Raw genomic sequence first — 18,988 nt, 5'->3', positions numbered from 1 at the left:
TCACTCAACAAATACATCTTCTTTCTCTCAGGCTTTGGAGTCAATGAAAAAAGAATTTGTTCCAATCTAAAAAACAGAATTCAACTGCCTATCACAGGTACCCAACTCAAGCTTTCTGAGTTTCCAGTGAAGCTTTTAGATGGATTTTTTTTTAATGTACAATGAAAATAAAATAGGAAAATAGGCTCTAGAAAGAGTTGTTATTGAAATCAGTCTCTCCTTTCAACTTGAAAGTAGGGCAACAATAGAAGCACAAGAACCCTTGTAATCTGTTGGCATCAAAGATATCTCTTGAAGCAGAACTGGTGCACAGCCAGGAATTAAAACTTCTCAGATCATGGGGAGAAGAAATGTTGAGAATTCCGAACTCAATGATGGAATAAAACTGAAAGAAGTACAGAGCATTATCCTTACAAACGTCCACATACTGTGCTTGGGAAAAAAACAAAACAAAACAAAAAACTACAGTCCAGGAACACACACTTACAGTGAAATAACAGTTCTATTTCGGATCTTCACCATCAATTTTTTTGGTCATAATTATTCTACCCTTCACGTGCAGGAAGAGAAATTCTCACCAAGTCCTCCTATATTCAAACGTCTTTCTGCCTCCTGGAAAAATGCTTGCATTACTAAGCCATATGTAAAAAGGCAAACAACCCTAGAGTATACAATATGCAGAAGAAGAGAGCTCAGCAATGCAGCAGAATAACTAATGGGATTGAGCTGCAAGGTCTGGTTCATGCTTGAATACCACTCTTGCCATGGCCAGTACATCATCAAGGCCTGAACTCCCTGCCTTTCTTTCAACACCATTGATGGGTTGAATCTAATTGAGTAGACATCTGATGGCACTTGAAATGTCCAAAGATATTCTATGAGTACTTCAGCTGCCAGTCTAGGATAATCAGGAGTTTGGATGCAAAGAAACCCTGTGTCCTGTCCACCAGTTGGTGCCATAGATACTTTACAGCTGTATTAGGTTAGCCCTGCTCAACTTGCTGTTTGCTATGACTCCTAGCCACTGGGTTCTCACATCCCCCAGGTACCATAGCTAGTATGAAGGAAGCTTGTTGTGGTTTATATGTTATGTTTTTAAACATGAAAACATAGAAATGAAGTATTACACACTGAGGATTAACACAGTTGACCCATTGTGTGGAATTCATTTGCAGGACACGAGAACAAGGTTTATTTCAATATTAGGGTCCCCTTAAAACTGCCCTCAGTGAAACTCTAAGAACACATGAGTGTTTATGAATCTTCGATAATTTTATTCCACAAATGCATAAAAAATTTTACAAGTCAGTAATGAGACTATGAAGAATAATTTAGAAATGGAATATTTTGAAGTCTAAGAACACATGTAATTAAAGATTCCCATAGTCTATCTCAATTCATCCAGACTTTTGTTTTGAAATTTCCAAGTTGCCTGATTATTTCATTGGAATTGTATTTTATGCAAAGGTCACAGGGAAGGCCCTTTTCAGTATAAGCTATTTTTTCCTGTCTTAAAGACAGAAAACATGCAAAGCCTCCAGGAAATTATAGAAACATTCAGTGTTCATTCAGACATTCAGCATCTAAATGGGAACACCTAAAGCCTTTGTTTCTGTAAGTTCAGAACTTCAAATTTGCTTTTGACAGACATAAAATATGTAATTTGTCCTGTGCTATAGTATAATACTGGGGAAATGAAATAAGCTAGCCACTTGGGCTAGCCACAGTACAAAAAAAACTCTAAGAAAATAAGACCATTCTTATCCAAAAGTACACTGTAAACATAAGACAAAAGAATAAAGGCAGAGGACAAATTGGACAATGATACAATATTGCTTATTATGGTAATTAGTGTTCCTAGCACACTAACTGCCTAACTTTGATCTAGCTTCTAGTTTTCCTTCTGTATTATCTTCAATGATGCTATGAATATATTCTCTTTTGAGTAATATAAGCCTTGTTTTTAAAATATCTTCCTTTAGATCAGTTGAAAGAAAAATGGTCTTTTAGTTTAGTATGTCCCCAACTTCAGAACTTAATTTTTTTAAATAAATGCACTTATCTTTCTTTTGATTTTGTCTGCTTTCCCACTCCCACCATAGGACAAAATCAAGAATTTCCCTATCACTAGAAAAGAGCAGTTTCGGCTGATTCTGAAATGTCTCAACCCAACAGTCCTTAGAAGAGAAAACTGACAGATAAAATCTCGGGCCACATATGGTTTGCTGTGATTTGTTGTGATTTCTAATATGAAAAGAAAAGGAAAAGAAAAGGAAAAGAAAAGGGAAAGAAAAGAAAAATTGAAAAGAAAAGAAAAGAAAAGAAAAGAAAAGAAAAGAAAAGAAAAGAAAAGAAAAGAAAAGAAAAGAAAAGAAAAGAAAAGAAAAGAAAAGAAAAGAAAAGAAAAGAAAAGAAAAGAAAAGAAAAGAAAAGAAAAGAAAAGAAAAGAAAAGAAAAGAAAAGAAAAGAAAAGAAAAGAAAAGAAAAGAAAAGAAAAGAAAAGAAAAGAAAAGAAAAGAAAAGAAAAGAAAAGAAAAGAAAAGAAAAGAAAAGAAAAGAAAAGAAAAGAAAAGAAAAGAAAAGAAAAGAAAAGAAAAGAAAAGAAAAGAAAAGAAAAGAAAAGAAAAGAAAAGAAAAGAAAAGAAAAGAAAAGAAAAGAAAAGAAAAGAAAAGAAAAGAAAAGAAAAGAAAAGAAAAGAAAAGAAAAGAAAAGAAAAGAAAAGAAAAGAAAAGAAAAGAAAAGAAAAGAAAAGAAAAGAAAAGAAAAGAAAAGAAAAGAAAAGAAAAGAAAAGAAAAGAAAAGAGAAGAGAAGAGAAGAGAAGAGAAGAGAAGAGAAGAGAAGAGAAGAGAAGAGAAGAGAAGAGAAGAGAAGAGAAGAGAAGAGAAGAGAAGAGAAGAGAAGAGAGGAGAAGAGAAGAGAAGAGAAGAGAAGAGAGGAGAAGAGAAGAGAAGAGAAGAGAAGAGAAGAGAAGAGAAGAGAAGAGAAGAGAAGAGAAGGAAAGGATAGATTCTTGTACTTAAATTAACCACCAAGCCTGATTAGGATTGCAGTCTCCTAGAAGAAATGTGCTCCTTAAAATAACACAATTCCATTCATGACACTAAATGTATTGAAATGTCAATCAAACAAGAAGCCCTCAGGCCAAAAGTATGGAAAGATGAAATTACAATTATAAGCAAAACCATAAAGTTTAACATCTTTTCCATCTTTCAATAACTGCATGAGATAAATGGAAAGCCAGCTCTTCACAGGAAAAAAAAACCCAACCAAACAAAAACAAAGCAGCAAGTTATTTTTTTAATATGACACAAGTATTGCCAGTTTAAAGCTGGTAGAAGAATTACCAGTTGTAAAATTTTGAAGTAGGTTAGAATTTTTTTTTAAATAGTGCCTTGTCAAAAGAAAGTACATTTTCTGAATGAGAGTGCAATATTTTTTCCTAACCAAATAAAATTGCATCTGTTGCAAGCAAAGTGTTTTAAAGTAACAGGTTACATTGACTTTATGTAATATTGTGAGTACACTGTCTCAAGCAGTCACCAGCTTTCTGTGTTCATTTGTCTGGTGGTTTCTTTTTTATTTAAAATAGACATACAGAGATGGAGGGAACAAAATTGGATAGATGAGCTCTGTGTATGAACCTTGTACTACATAGGGATTTCTGTCACTCTGCACTGTACGGTTTTTTATGATATCTGCACTGAAAATGAGGTTTTATCTCCTCCCTGCTCTCTTGGACTGACTGTTCAAACTTCAACCTAAGCAGATTTCCACAGATCTTTTCAGTCAGCCTCTGACCAGTCAGGGGGTATGGAGAGGGTATCTGAATCAATATTTCCCAATGACCTTTTATTTTTCCAGGAGAATAATCACATTCCTATGTTACTAGGAAGTTTTCTCTCTCTGCCAAATAACCTTTCCCATCTTCCCCTAGGCCCTATCTATACTATTCTCTCTCTCCCTCTCCCACACAATTTCTTCTTTTATTGCTGTCAGCCTTTTTTGACTCTTCAAGTTCCTTCTTCCTTCTCTCCCTCACACGAGTAAAATTTGCTGGCCTCTAATTTTATTAGCCAGCTACCTTAACAAAATTAATGTGAAGACTGAGAGCAAACTTTGAGAAAAAAGATCTTTGAGATCTTAAATGAACTCTCACATAAGAAAGGCAGTAAGATTTTAATATGTGGTGAGCAGCTATGAAAATAATGCTGATGCAGTGCTCATATTCTGCCTTGATTTCTCATTTTATTAACCTCATAAGATTTCACAGAATTACTTGGCCCTGTAGGAAAAAGTTCATATTTGAATGATAATTCGAAGGACAAGAATCCAGATGTGTGTCTAAATATAATTGATGTTGTGACTGTGTATATTTTCATGGAAAACTAGAGGGGTTTTACAACTTTTGTATAAGTAGAGTACTTAAGATTCTCTATCTGTTTTGTAAATAGCATTTTTCACATTGCCTTTACAGGCAGACAAGATGACAGATGCTTGGATCATGACTGTGTGAACTGCAACTGCAAGTGGCATGTCAATTTGGGTAACAACTTATAATCCTTGCTTTAAATAAGGCAAGTAGGAATGGTGCTAACAGATGTATTCCGTAGAATTTTTCTCAATCCGAATAACTTAAACTCAGATTTACATATTTAGGGCTATTTTGGCTACAGTTCTGACATTGCAATTCCAGGCATCTGCTGTTTTGCATAAAGATCTTTGTATGTTATCTGATGTAGACTGAAATGGCAGCTTTACTAATAAAACAGGTTGCCCACAGGGGTAGTAAAAGCCCCATCTCTGGAAACATTCAAGGTCAGGTTGGATGGGGTTCTGAGCAACCTGACCTAGTTGACGATGTCCCTGATCACTGAAGGGAGGCTGGACTACATGACCCTTAAAGGTCCCTTCCAAACCAAACTGTTCTATAATTCTAAGACAACAGAGTTTGTTGAGAAGCTGGGAAGTTTGACTTGTCTCCCTTGGCTCAATTTCATATAGACCAAGCTCTCCAACGGCTCAAGAGATTCCAGCAAAGTTACTCTCCAGCTAACTATGCCTCATGACTCCTCTAACATCTGCTGCTTTGCATAGCCTGTACATCTTACTACTGTCTCTTTTGCTAAGGGGTGTATGAAAATTATTATCCCTGAAGCTCAGCAAATTTTTCTGTAGTCATGAAGGTGTATTTAATAAAAGCCATAGGTCCTTTCCATTGCACACTTTCTCTAATCCTTTTATTCTGCTTAATGTTCTATTCTAAAGTATTCATCTCCAGAAGCAGTAAATAGAATTAATCCCCTAGTATTTTATTAGACATTTAGCAGTAAATGAAAATACCAAGTAAATCAGCCCTTAATGGTAGACAACAAAATGTTGTTTTCTGTTCAGCTATTAAGTCTGCGCTGCAAAACTGCAAGTATTTCTTAACCACATTTTTAGAGAGTACTTCTTGGGAAAGGTGGCAACCTCAAAAGCATGGAAACATGTAGAAAGGTGTACAGTATGGAACTCTTTAATTTTTTTAAAAAGGAAAAAACCCAAAAAAGCAAGACCTGGAGCTGTTCAGTCTTGTGAAGAGAAGACTAAGAGAATAGGAGACCTTATTAATGTCTACAAATATCTGAAGGGTGGATGTCAAGAATGGGCCAATCTCTTTTCAGTGGTGTTGCTTTGTGATAGGACAAGGGGAAACAGCACTAAGTTGCAACACAGGAAGTTCCACTTCAATATGAGGAAAAACTTCTTTACTGTGAGTCTGATGGAGCACTGGAACAGACTACCCAAATTGGTTGTGGAGTCTCCTTCTCTGGATACTTTCAAGATCCATCTGGACACTTTCCTGTGTGATCTGCCCTAGGTGTTCAAGCTGCAGCAGGGTGGTTGGACCTCATGATCTTCAGAGGTCACTTCCAGCCCCTGTGACTCTATGATTCAAGGATTCAATGGAAACAGATAGTATCTTACAATACTGTAGCTTGGGAAATAAGTAATCTAACTACCAGGTCCCTGTGAAGATAGGATTTTAATCTATCGTTTCAGAGCTGAATTAATCCTTTGTATTATTCTGCAAAGGAAGGTGGTGAGTTTGGCTCCTATTCAGATTCATTTAAGAGGAAAAAATAATTACCAGTAAATGCTATATCCAAATATTTGAGACATGGAAAGTGTCTTCTTAGATAATCACTCATAAAATCAAAATCTCATGATAGCAACATATAAAATATCTGCTCTTTTTGCAAGCTCGTATGTACTTTTTTTAGTCTGTAAAAGAGCACTTATATTTAAAAAGCTTTACTTCATATTAATGCAATTATTAAAAATTACTTTGCCCCTTGGCTTTCAAATTCAAACAGTTTCAACATTTCTGAGTTACAGTCACAGTTTATGTTTGTGGATTATACTTTGTCAGTGATATTTACATCTATACTATCCTTGAACAACATCAGCTCAAAAGAGCAGAGCAAACTTCACAGTAAGCTTTAATAATTCAAGTAAATGCAAGAAAAACAAACCAAACCAAACAAAAAAACCTCAATGAGTCATAATTCCATTGAATATGAGGGGTCTTTTATCTCTCAGTGGCTTGTTTTTCAGCAAATTATTCAGGACAACAATATTCTGAAAGGTGCTTCTGGTGTTAGATCCAGATAAAATTTCAAAACCATATGGACAAACAGACACCTGCAATGCCACTGGCTCTTTTTCTTCTACTGTCAAACAATACCTTAAATATAGCAAGGTCTATTTAACATCTCACTGTTAGTGTGGTCATTCAGCATATTAAACAAGATTATAATTTCATTGCTGGTGAAGGCATTGAGCTGTATATATCAAATGTGTCATGAGCTTGGAATACAGTTCACTCTGTGGGACAACAAAATGTTGTGGGTTTATGCTTAAACTGACAAATATACAAGCTTAAGCTCAGAACTTCAACTGAAATTTCACAATAAGAGTTAGGGTCAACTATAGATAATTTCATTTTTCACCCCTATTACTGATTATTATAATATTGATGGGCATACACATGGGCACAAAATAGTTGCTACCTACTAATTCTCCCAGTCTCCTAGGGTGTTATGTATTTACTCCTTTTTTCAAATAAACAAATTCTCATCTTCAAAACAAGATTCAGATTTTTTTAAAGGCATCTTTATCAGCACTGGTTTATCCAACATGTCAGAGAGAGCAGCCGAATTGGAACATATGTCAAACTTATGGGTTGGGAAATTTCACTTCCAGCAGTTGTAGCTGATATTTCTCTGCTATATGACCACCCTGAAAAGTCAAGGAAACATCACTGGTTTTGTTGCATTCGGTTCACATTTACTACCTTGAGGACTATGACTATATATTTTTAAATATAAGATGATTGTTTGCTCAGGCTAGGCTAAGCACTTGAGCAAATTTGATCCTGATGTTTTCACTTATGTTTGTAAATAATATCAAGTCTAAATGCTTCTCTAGTGCATTATTCTTTGAAGATGTGTAAAAACAAATGTTATAGCTAGTTAGACCGTCAGTTATTTTTATCTACAGCAATGAATCCACAGATAAAGATGCAGGGTTGAGAATACCTTCTCAGGTAGAGCTGGGACACCACTAGGTCAAGGGGAGTCCTCTCCAGTAATACAGGACCAGAAAGCAGTCTTCAAGTTTGTAGGCTTAAACTATCTATTCACTCATCAACACGTCAGTTAAAAACTCTTCACCTGCCCCATTCTGTCAAGGAATGTTTAGACACTAATGAGCAGCCTTAGCAGCTAAGGAAACAGTGATCATATGGGAAAGTATGTTGCTACAAAAATTACAATAATTTTTTTTAATACTTCAGTTTCCAGAGCAGAGATGTAGATTTTTTAAAGAAGTAGGAATTAAATTAAACAATTAATAGGCACCATCTCATCTATAATCCCAACATATTATTTCTGCTTCTATACGTTTGCAGCTCAGCAACTCTCAACAACACTAGCTGAAACTGGCTTTTGGAACTAAATTGTTATTGCAGAGCCAATGGAATACTCATCAGTTTCTCAGACTGAAAAAAATACCTCTCAAATAAGGGAAAATGCTGCAACAAATTGATTTTTATTTTTATTTTTAAACCCAGTCAAGTGCTCGGTAGTCTAAAAAACAGACTTCATAAATCAAGACACTTCAGTTAAGGTTATGTTCTCTTGACTGCAATATGGTTTATATCTACAAGCATGGAAGTTAATACAAGCATCTCAGTGGTAGGTTGAAAAATTAAGACAGTTTTGGAAGATAATTATACTTATTTCTCCCTTTACTTTACAAAGTAATCAAGAATACACAGATTGTACTTTTGAAGGTATTGCATGCCAGACTAGCTGTATTAATAGAGGCCTCTGCTTTTATTGAATTATTTATCTATTTGTTTAAGGCAAACAGTGATGCAGAATTGCTTGTTTTTTAACTTTATTTTATAACCAAGTGTTCAGTGAACAATTATGTACACTGAATTACAAAATACTGCATAAAAAAGCAAGGACCAAGGAGAGAGTTCCTATGTAGCATAAAGTTATAACTTTGCTTTAATATTGAGTGGAGATTACCTAATGCTTATCCAAACATCTGCATTTCTCCAAACTGGGATGTCTGATTAAACATTTACCACAGGTATATTGAAGAGCTTTCAGGAAAATAGATATAATTCATGCAGTTCTGGACTATAACTTATTACAAGGTATATCTCCTAACTGAAAGTCCCACATCTTGGAATGACATAAATAATTAACTATAAGAGGAGGCCAGGATAAGAAATAAATACAACTAGTTGTGTTACCTCCTCTTCAATTTGCTCTTAATTACATGAACTGCTTTGCTTATCTCTTATATTCCATCTCTTCATCAGATAGATATTCAGTACTGAATATTAATGGAAGAGGAAACAGAGAAGTGATGCAATAGGGTTTCTTATAGAAAAGAGAGTCCTGGATATTTTGGTTTTTATAGATGTGTCATACCTCAGCACCTGTAAAATCTCTGCCCATAAATATTGTCATGACTAAAATAGCTGCAAGACTGAAAAAAATACTTAATTAGGAGAGTAAATATTAAAAGAACACTTTGTGCTTGATTCTGAATTTTAAAATTGCATGACTGTTTTCCACATCTCCCTAAGATAAATATCTGCATGCTTTGACCATACTTCTGTTCATATATTTGGCTAAATCTACTTTTTTTTTTGCCTTTCAGTTAATAAGTTCCTCAGGTTTTTCCATTTTTCTCCACAGCTCTGGAAACCTGCTTAAAAATCAGTGTCAAGTAGCCCAATACCAGATTTATTTATTTTTTTTTATATTGAATGAAATTTAGAAGGGATTGCATATCAGAATGAGTAGTTCAGCTGCTCCATCCTTGAGGCCTTGTAGAAATCTTAAATAGGCACCACCTCGATCTGCCAATTTGTTGCTGTTCCTGTTGTCAGTTTGCTCTGTTTTTCAGTTTGTTCTGCCAGTGTTTTGGATTGAGGTGAATCCTCTGATGGATTGCCCATGGGGAGGAATTCCAGCAAACTCAAGCTAGTCCACAGATGGATGCCAAAACATCACCTGGTTTTCTTGTTGTATCTGTAACTCAACTCCTCTAAAGACTTTCTCAAAAGCATCTTGCTTCTGCTGCATCTGTGAAAGGGACTTATTACCAGTTTTCATGCTTTCTGTAAGTGGCTCCTCAAACTTCTTTTGGCATACTTTATTTTATATTTACATTTGGTCTGTCATGGTTCATGGTATTTTCTGCTTCTCCACCTGGACTTTAACTTCAGTTTTTTGAGGGGTTTCTTTTTAATCTTCTACTCAATTGGTTAGCAATTCTGGCTCATTTTGGTTCCTCTAAAGGCCTCACTTTCCTACCATTTTTACTAGTACAGCTGAAAGAAATTTTTGTGAATACTGTGAATGTTAATACACTGTTTTATACATTTAACATAAACATGTTCTGTTTCCTTCAAATCATGCTTTGAAACATTTGAAATTAAATTCTAACAAGTAATATTTCCCTGTCAAAGGAGAGTCACAGAGTCCAGCGAAAACACATCACAATTCTTTATTTATATCTACAACTAGGAATTTCATCCAAAGAATGCAATGTTGTTAGAGAGATTATGTTTCAGCAAATAGGCTTCTTCACAGCATGGGGAGTCAAAGGAAGTGTGTTCTAAAACACAGCCAGGGTATAAATACTGTAAAAGCCTGAAGATATGGAGGTGCAGATCAACAGGTAGATGGATATGACCTAGGTACCTGAACAAGACTCCTAATTTTATGTGTTAGAAAAATCTCATATCTAGCACCCTAAGGTATTGCAACCAGTGAGTCAGACCATTCAGACTGCTCAAATAGTAGCCAGTAAGGCAGCTGAGAGCCTGTCTAGTAAAATCCCTCACTTTTTTTTTTTTTTTACTGTAAAAGTTACTATAAAAACAAAGCAGTTATTTTCTTTCTTCTTGGAAGCAGCTCTTTTTTCAAAGTAATGCTGCAACTCATTGCACTGTCATTTACTCTGCCAGTATCTAGTCATCTGTTAAAGTCTGAATTTCTCTCTTCCTCAAAATATTCCAGTTATACCTGCATATTAAACCCAATCCTATTTTCTATTGTAATAACTGACAAGGGGTATATACATGTGGACATTATGAAAGGCAACTGCTAGGTGTAAGCATGCTTCATGCTCCACAATTTATCAGAACATTTTTGAAAGGATTTGGTTTTGTACTACCCACAAGACTGACCATAGAGACATAGTCTGGATGCTGCAGCTTTTATTTTGGAGAAACTCTAATTATTTTTTTTTTAGAAAAAAAAAAACAAAACAAAAAACACAAAAAAGTCTATCACATTTGCTTTGTTAAATAGCAGCTAAGTCAGGAGTTTAATTTTTTCCTATAGATGAGAAAATTCTAAATAGAAAAGCAAAACGTTTACCCCCGAGTAGTAGGCAATAAAATGCAATTTGAAGTTAAATTACAATGACAGGGGAAAAGAATAGTGATTTTATTGGCAAAGTCATGGTTTTAAATTGCCTACAGTAGCTGCTACCACTTTGCAATACTTTTTTTTTTTTTTTCTTTCATTAAATGAGGATTGGAGAAATTATGCATGGATTTTAGAAATAACGAAGTTCAACATGTCATCAAAAACAGTTTAGGTTTTAACTCTTCTACTTTAGCATTGCTTACTCTTCTGATATAGTATCATTTGTCGTTGCCTTAGATATGCAAAAATATGTTGGTCTGAAAACAGCTACCTATTTGCAGGTGGGGCTGTTACTCTAGGAAAGATCTCTGGTGTTAGGGCTGCTCCACTGAACATGGTCACTGACTGCTGGACCTCTTGGCTCTCCTGCTGAGCAGAAGTCCACCCTATTGCTTCATTGGTCTGCTTTCCTTGGTCTTTCTTCCTGAGGCAAGGATATAGTATAAAAAATGTAATCAGGAGGCACATCCAAACAGAGGAAGGATGTTTGGTAGCCATTTACTTCCTGAGGGCTTTCCCCCCCTTACTGAGAAGAGTGTTGCTGTCATGTAAGCAACCTGTGGGGACCTGGGAAAGTGTTAATGGTGTTGCCAGTAAAGATAAAAGTCCCTGTGACATATTTATTTCTTTTGTGTTCCTAAGTAATGTGCTGATCGCTTCCTTTTTTTTTGTTTACTGACAGAGGGATGCTCGAAGAATGTTAGGTGCAACAAGCTAGGAACAAATAGACTCAGAAGCAAGTAAATGCTGGTTTTCATTGCCTGCCATATGAATTTGTTTATGAACTTGAATGTTATCCTAATGTTATACAGAACAGGTATCTAAAGTTTGCACGTGATAAGGTCAGGACTCAGGCTTTCTCATGATCTCAGGGACAAGTGTTTCAGATCAACCAATTATGGATTTTTAAATGTTTTCTTATCCAAATAACTGCTACATCTGTTATTTCTGCAACATAATTTGTTAGGTAACATCTACTTTCTGCTTCCCATTATTTGGGAGTTGCATTAAAAATTCTACTTCCTATCCAGTGTGCTCCAGTCCACACGAGTTTTGATCATATGAAGTCATACAATGCAAACACATTTGTTAGACAAATACTTAAGAGACTTTTCTTGTTGTTTAGCCCCCTTTAACATGATTTTAATTTGTGTGATTTTATGAAAATGAACAGGGAAAAATTAAGCCCATCAAGTGACTTAATACTGCCCTATATATTAGGCAAAAACAGAGACAGATCTTTTAGATGCCCAGCTGCTTCAAGAGACTACACAGAGCTAGTCAACCAATACTGGGCAATTTTGGGATAATCTCCTAGTTGCTCATAGCTGAAGAATGAATTAAAGCCTAGAAGCTTAGAAGAAAAAATGAAAACCTGACAGAGGTTATAACTGTATTTAATCTCAAGATGTTTTAAGAATTTAATCTAATTATTTTTTAATGTGTGAAGAGGGCACAAAGGCAGTGATGAACTTATTGTAAAGGGACTCTTATCATGCCAGGGAGAGATCCTGTATCCTTGGCATAGATGGAAAAAGACACGTATTTCTCTCAGTGCCCTGGAGACACAGTACCTCAAGTAGTCTTGATACCTCCCTATATACCTGCCTGAGGACTTCAGCTTTATATGTGCATCCTTCAAGACTGCTTGCTGAAGCAAAAAATTGTATTTCATAGGTATACTTGTGGGTAAGCAAACCTTTTCACTGATGCAGAACTCCGAAGTTTTGAATAGGCCTCCTCTCTAGACTATTTTTCCCAAAAGCACATTAAAATGAAATACCAACATACTAAAAGCTCAAAACATCTCTCAGGTACAAGTGTAGCCACTTTTAAGTTTAATTATAAGCAGAAAGATAGGCATGTGTCTATTTCTTCTAAAATGGCTTAATTTCATGGAAATAATCTTCTGATCTGTGGTTGGATTTTCAAAGCTCTCAGAAAGTAGTCACAGGAATTTTTACACCATCTCATGTGTGACCACTTAAACTGGCATTTTACTATGTTCATCTAAGCATTTAGAGTAAGTGTTTGGGCTTTAGATATTACTCAGGGTGATGACTAACTTGTCATTTAGATACATAAAAATTATCCTTCAATCAAGCTACCCCTAAATTGATGCATTTTGGATGAAATATATTTTGTTTTAAATACGAGTCCTTGGTCATACCTCTTGCCAACAAAAAAAAAATTAGTTACAATGCAGGTGCAAGGAACCATAACTCTCAGTCCCTATCAAGTTTATAGAATTGTTCCCTTTTCCCCTAAATTTCATTACCCAGAAGTCCAACATGATGAAATTTAGAGTCACTTCTATTTGACAAAGGCTGTTTACCAGTATGACTACAATAATATATATATGCACCCAGTTTATAAAATTGACATTTTGAAAAAGAGTAAATTAAGCTATAACGCTCATAACAGTGTTGTAAATATATAAACATGCCTGAAGTTCAACACTGGAAATTCACAGTATTGGTATTAGGCATTACTTACACAGAGATGCTACTGTATTTCTAGAAAGTGGCAGCTTGTTATTTACATGGTATCTCTTCATGTTTTAAACTGCAGGGAAAGGAATAACTGGAAGATTAGAGGCATGCAGCCTGCCCATTGATGGTCCTTCCTGTGAGAACCATACAGAGAATGGGCCACTGTAGCTACAGGCAAAACTTCCTTTAATAATGCAAAATAGGTGGGAGATGTCAGCCTACATTTACTTCCATAGTCAGCCTACTTGTCACCAGCTAATGATCAACTCCTTACAGATACTAATCAGTTTATCTCCCTGCTTAAGGACTCTAAATTAGTTAAGGTAATCTTAATTTAACACTATCTCCTGATAGCTGTGATATTAATTTATTGACAGATAAATTATTATTTCAAATACTTTGATAATTATTAATTTTAAGAATATTATTTTATTGATAGATCAAATTTTCAGATTTTATCCCTAAAAGCATATATTAATATTTTTCAGAGGATCTTACCACCATATTCTTCTCTGTCAAAATGGGATAGGGAGGAACTGTCATTAATGCTTTAACTTTGACATTAATATGTTACCCGTTCCTTAACTAAAGCAAATTCTGTGAGATGTCAGCACAGCTTGCAGCACCTTTTGACTATGGCATCACTTTGTCTTGATAATAATGTCTTCAACACATAAAGAAAATTTTATTTAAATTTCCCTCATTTTTCAGTTTCAGCTTGGAGAACAATGTCACAGACCTTTTTATTTGTAGCTCTGCTGTTCAGGAAAGAAATATCTTGGCACTGGTAAACCTGAACGTAAGTGTAACTGCAAATTTTTGTAATTAAGATGTTTGAGATACATTTACATACTGCGAAAATGGTAGGAAAGCAGGAGTACTAGACTATTTAGTAGATATGTCAGTAGTTCTAGTCCAAAATAAACACGCATTAGATAAAAGTAACTATTGTTCATTGTATCTGTGTTTTAGAACTGTTAATATTAAGTCCTGTGCCACTTTGGTATATGCAAGTGCATGCATAATGCAACTCTTTGGATAGTTTGAACTATTTCTACTTACATAAATGTCAGTGAATAGTGGACAGAGAGGCAGAATTCAACCGAAAAATATTTTGTGGTCCTCAGACCAATAGCTCAGAGTGTTGCAGACAGGCCTAATTCTCCTCACAGAGGAAAACAAACTGATGGTTGACCAAGACAAAGTGTTTATTTACCCATCAGCCCTCACAAGCCTGTGAGCAAAAGCCTTTGCTGCCTGTGGCTGTATCTTACAAACTTCTTCAGACAAGTTTTTAATTTGTTCCATTTGGAGATTTGCCTAAATCAACATCACAGGAAAAAGAATGTCATAATATTTAAATATTACTCAGAACCCATCAAGTAAAGATTCTGAGCAGGTCACTGTTGGAAAGACCACAGAATCTCTCCTAAGAGCTGTGCTGTGAGATGAAGCTGAATGAAGTTCGTAACTTGTGATTTCACCATTTCAGTGTTCAGGCTGGAGCAAAGAGAATGACTTAATTAGTTGCTAAATTGCACTCAGTTTTTAAAATCTGAACAAACAAACACTGGGGGAAATGCCAACTCTTGAACATCAAATTAGTGTAAAATAACACATTTTGAAGTCTTCCAAACTGTACTTATGTGTTTGGGGTTTTTTTTCTGTTTACTGTACTCTGTCACAATGTATTTGCTTTTTCATTAGGGCACTATCTGACAAAAGACCAGATCTATGAAGCCTGTGTAATTCTTTGTCCTTCTCTGAACTCCTGAAGTCCAAACTTGGAACTCCCACGTGCATGATGAAATTAATAGCATTCACAGAAACTTGCTCTTCAACCATTTTCAGCTGAAATCATGAGGAAAACTGCTTTACTATCCCTTTCCTCCGTAAACTTCAATAAAAAATTTTCTTCTTTAAATTTAGGGTTAAAAATTAACATTTACATTTTTCTTTGAAGAATCTACAGCGTATTTGGCTCAGAAAAATAAATGAAAAAGGAAAGTAAAAACTGTAATAAAATATACACAGTAGATTTGTGTTAAGGCTTCTGAATAGATTTATGAAGTCAAAGAAAAAGAAAAGTCAACAGCTAATTTTTGCTTTATTTTTATGACTATGGTCAAGAAAATATACTCTCAATTTTTGTCATCAAGGTCTATTTTGTTTTCCTCTTATCTGTGTGAATGAAAATAAATATTTCCCTGCTTGATAACAACTTAGTGTTATGAAATCTGAATGTTCCAAACAAACCTTGATAAAATAGTTTTCCAAATAATTTGATAATAAGATTTAATTATTTCTCCTGAAAACATATCTTGCTGAAGAAGTACAGAAAAACTTAAGTTGTAAGGCTGGCAACCATGAACAATTTTGCACAATGCCCTTAATGAAATAATAGATTATATAAGCAGGTAAAGTGTGAGTAAGCACATTCTTTCACTGTCATTATTTTAAAAAATAATTTAAAAAATATTTTGTGGGCTATGTGAAAAGAATACTTCAATATATTTGAAACAAGAAACTTGTCTGCAAGTTAGAAGCACAAGTGAGCTCCCTCCACACCTTGGCTGGTTGATGCACTTTGTCTCAGAAGCAGGAAAGACTTTCTTTTCAGTTAAAAGCAATAGGATACTTTTGGAATGGCTGTTGACTCTACCGTTTTAAAAAGAAACCTTGACACCCTCCTGTAAAAGACAACGACTCCTCTTTCTAGTCTCTTCCCAAGTCAGTTGTCAAACACTGACTGCAGGAACACAGGTACAGAGTAGTTAATTATATCAATCAAGGTCTGGGCAAACAAAAGAACTTCATGCAAATTTCAGTGTATTTTAAAATTCGATCATATTGAGGAAACTCTGAAGCAAGTTTTGTAGCAGAATATCTTTCAAACTCAACAAGCTGGTTTACAGTTCATCTCCGAAAGAAGAGGAAATGGGTTACAGAGAACTGACCATACTCTACCATCGCTCTACAATCACCAAGCACATATTTTTAAGATGTCAGTCTTGAAGTGCCAGATTATTGTCAGAAGCCAATCAGGATTGCAAGAATGACAAAATATTTCCTAACTGACCTTCCCTACATATGTAAGGACAATAAACTTATTTGGAAGAAAAAAATATGGTTTACTGTTGATCAAACATAGTTAATTACACATTATATTGTGCAATGGATTGTATGTTTTTACAACATTTGCTGATAAGCTGGTGGATGTAGACTTATGATGGATGGTATTAAAAAATGTGTAACATCTAGAACTATACTCAGCCTTCTAACACATCTATCTGCCTAGGGTTACAGAATCACAGAATTCTACCATCTGGATAGTTTTCAAACGTGGGAAAAAAAGATAAAATACACTATTTCTATGTCCACTCATTAAAAACATAGCACTGGAGAAACCATCAAGTTCAGTTTTTGAACACAGCATTTTCTTAAAATAGCTCATAAGATCTCTGTGTCAAAACAGCAACATACAAGTTTTGCCTAAGGCTGGATATATCTTTCCAGCAGGAAAATATCCCATGCTGAGTTAAAAAGTGATGCACTGAGGAAATAAAAGGTGAATATCAGAACAGCTATTACACATGGTCACTCAGACCACTAGCAAGAAAAAAAAAACAAACAGTAGCTTTTATGAATGTTCTTTTTCCTATATCTTTTCATGGACCAAATAAAATAAAATAAAATAAAATAAAATAAAATAAAATAAAATAAAATAAAATAAAATAAAATAAAATAAAATAAGTAATAAAAAATAATAACAAAGGAAATAGTCACAGTTAGGTGCCTATTATACCTAGGCACAGGATAATGTGTTTGAAGACAACCCCTCCGTGTAACTGCAAGTGAAATGCTTCATCTGAGGGATAGTACCACTCATAACTTCAGGTGTTAGTTTAAGACAATGTGAATTATGAAAATCCCCTAAAAGTCACGGCATGTTTTGAAAAATGCCACTGTGTATCCATGCCTCATTGAGCATTTTGTCAGTGCTGTCCCAGAAGGTATGGCTCTAGGGACAACATAACTGGAAACACTCAGAATCTGCCACTCTTCCTCAAAATCCCCAAAGATAGCTCTGCTTTTGTTTAGCATAGCAGGAAAAACTCCCAAGTTGCAAGCAGTTACTTGAATATATCTCTGTATTTAGGGCAAAAAATATAAATTTTCATTATTGGTAATTTTTCCTGTCTAAACAAGCCTCTTCTCCTGTATGCTTAGTCTGTTCAATTTAGCACCAGCTGCTACAAAATGAAAGTAAAACCAGGCTTCTGCAGTTTCTCTATGTGCTTTAACCAGCACAATATTAAGTTTCTGCTTATACAATAAATACCGAATCAAATTACAGAGCAATAATACAGCTAAATATTTCAAAATAAAATGAAATTTCTTTTTACACATTGTAAAATATGTCATAATTGTATATGGGGAAAAAAAAAAAAAAAGTAAATCTGCATACCTAATTCCCATTTTTAGATGCAGAAAAATATTGTGCTATATGTGACCTATCACAAGTAAGTCCTGCAGGTTCTATCAGACGCTGCAGACTGATTAGGTGTATCGATGAAGGATAATCTGTGACCCCTTTATTTCTTCTACAAAGCAACAGGCTGTAACAAAGCACCTCCAACACAATGAAATATTTTTCTTATTATCTGAGGAAATACTGAGCTTGAAAAAATGCAATAAATGACTTTATTAAAAATAACTTCATTAAGCAAATTCTCACAATTAATTGTTTCTTCCGCTATAGGAAAAAAATAAGGATTTCTGGTCTTTAACTTAATGTTAGAATCTGGATGCATTTACACTACTGTTCTTCAAGCACTGCAACACCTCAAGTGTCAACGGCACTAGAAACTGCTATCTGTTTAATCAGTTAAGATTGAAGGATACAGGGTTGAAGAGATTAGCCTGCAGTTAATTACCAGTTTGAAAAGCTCTCAGTGAACAAAATTAATGTTTCTCAAGAACACTGCAATGCCATTTTCCCTGTACAGTGGCAGAAGCCACTTGAGAATTAATGGAGTCATTAAATACAATTAATTTTCACCTGTAATTTAACAAAAGTAAAAAAATAGGTCATATGAAGATGTGACAACTGAAGTGTAACCTAACTGTTCATTGACACCAGTGGAGGAGTAAGGGTTACATATAAGACAGAAAGGTCAGCCAGGAAAAAGACATTAAATGTGTGTTTAAAACATTTAATCTTAGAACAGGTTCCTGCGCAGAATATGGGTCTTTGGTTTTATACAGTGAGTTAAAGGAATTATCTTTTTTTAATATTTGATTCAGTATGAAAATTTTAAGGCAACCATGTCAGTGTAAGTAGCAATACTCAACTGAGTGACGATAGGGACAATATGTAAGTGGCGGAACATGAGCCTTTAAGGCAGCAGCATGTTCTGACCCAGTATGCTCTAACTTATACCTTCTTTCATTTATGATACAAGCACTTATTCCCAGTGGTGTTCCTTAT

Source organism: Chaetura pelagica, unplaced genomic scaffold, assembly GCF_000747805.2.
Source record: "Chaetura pelagica isolate M959 unplaced genomic scaffold, ChaPel_1.0 scaffold67, whole genome shotgun sequence".
Taxonomy (NCBI): domain Eukaryota; kingdom Metazoa; phylum Chordata; class Aves; order Apodiformes; family Apodidae; genus Chaetura; species Chaetura pelagica.
Note: the sequence above shows the minus strand (reverse complement) of the source record.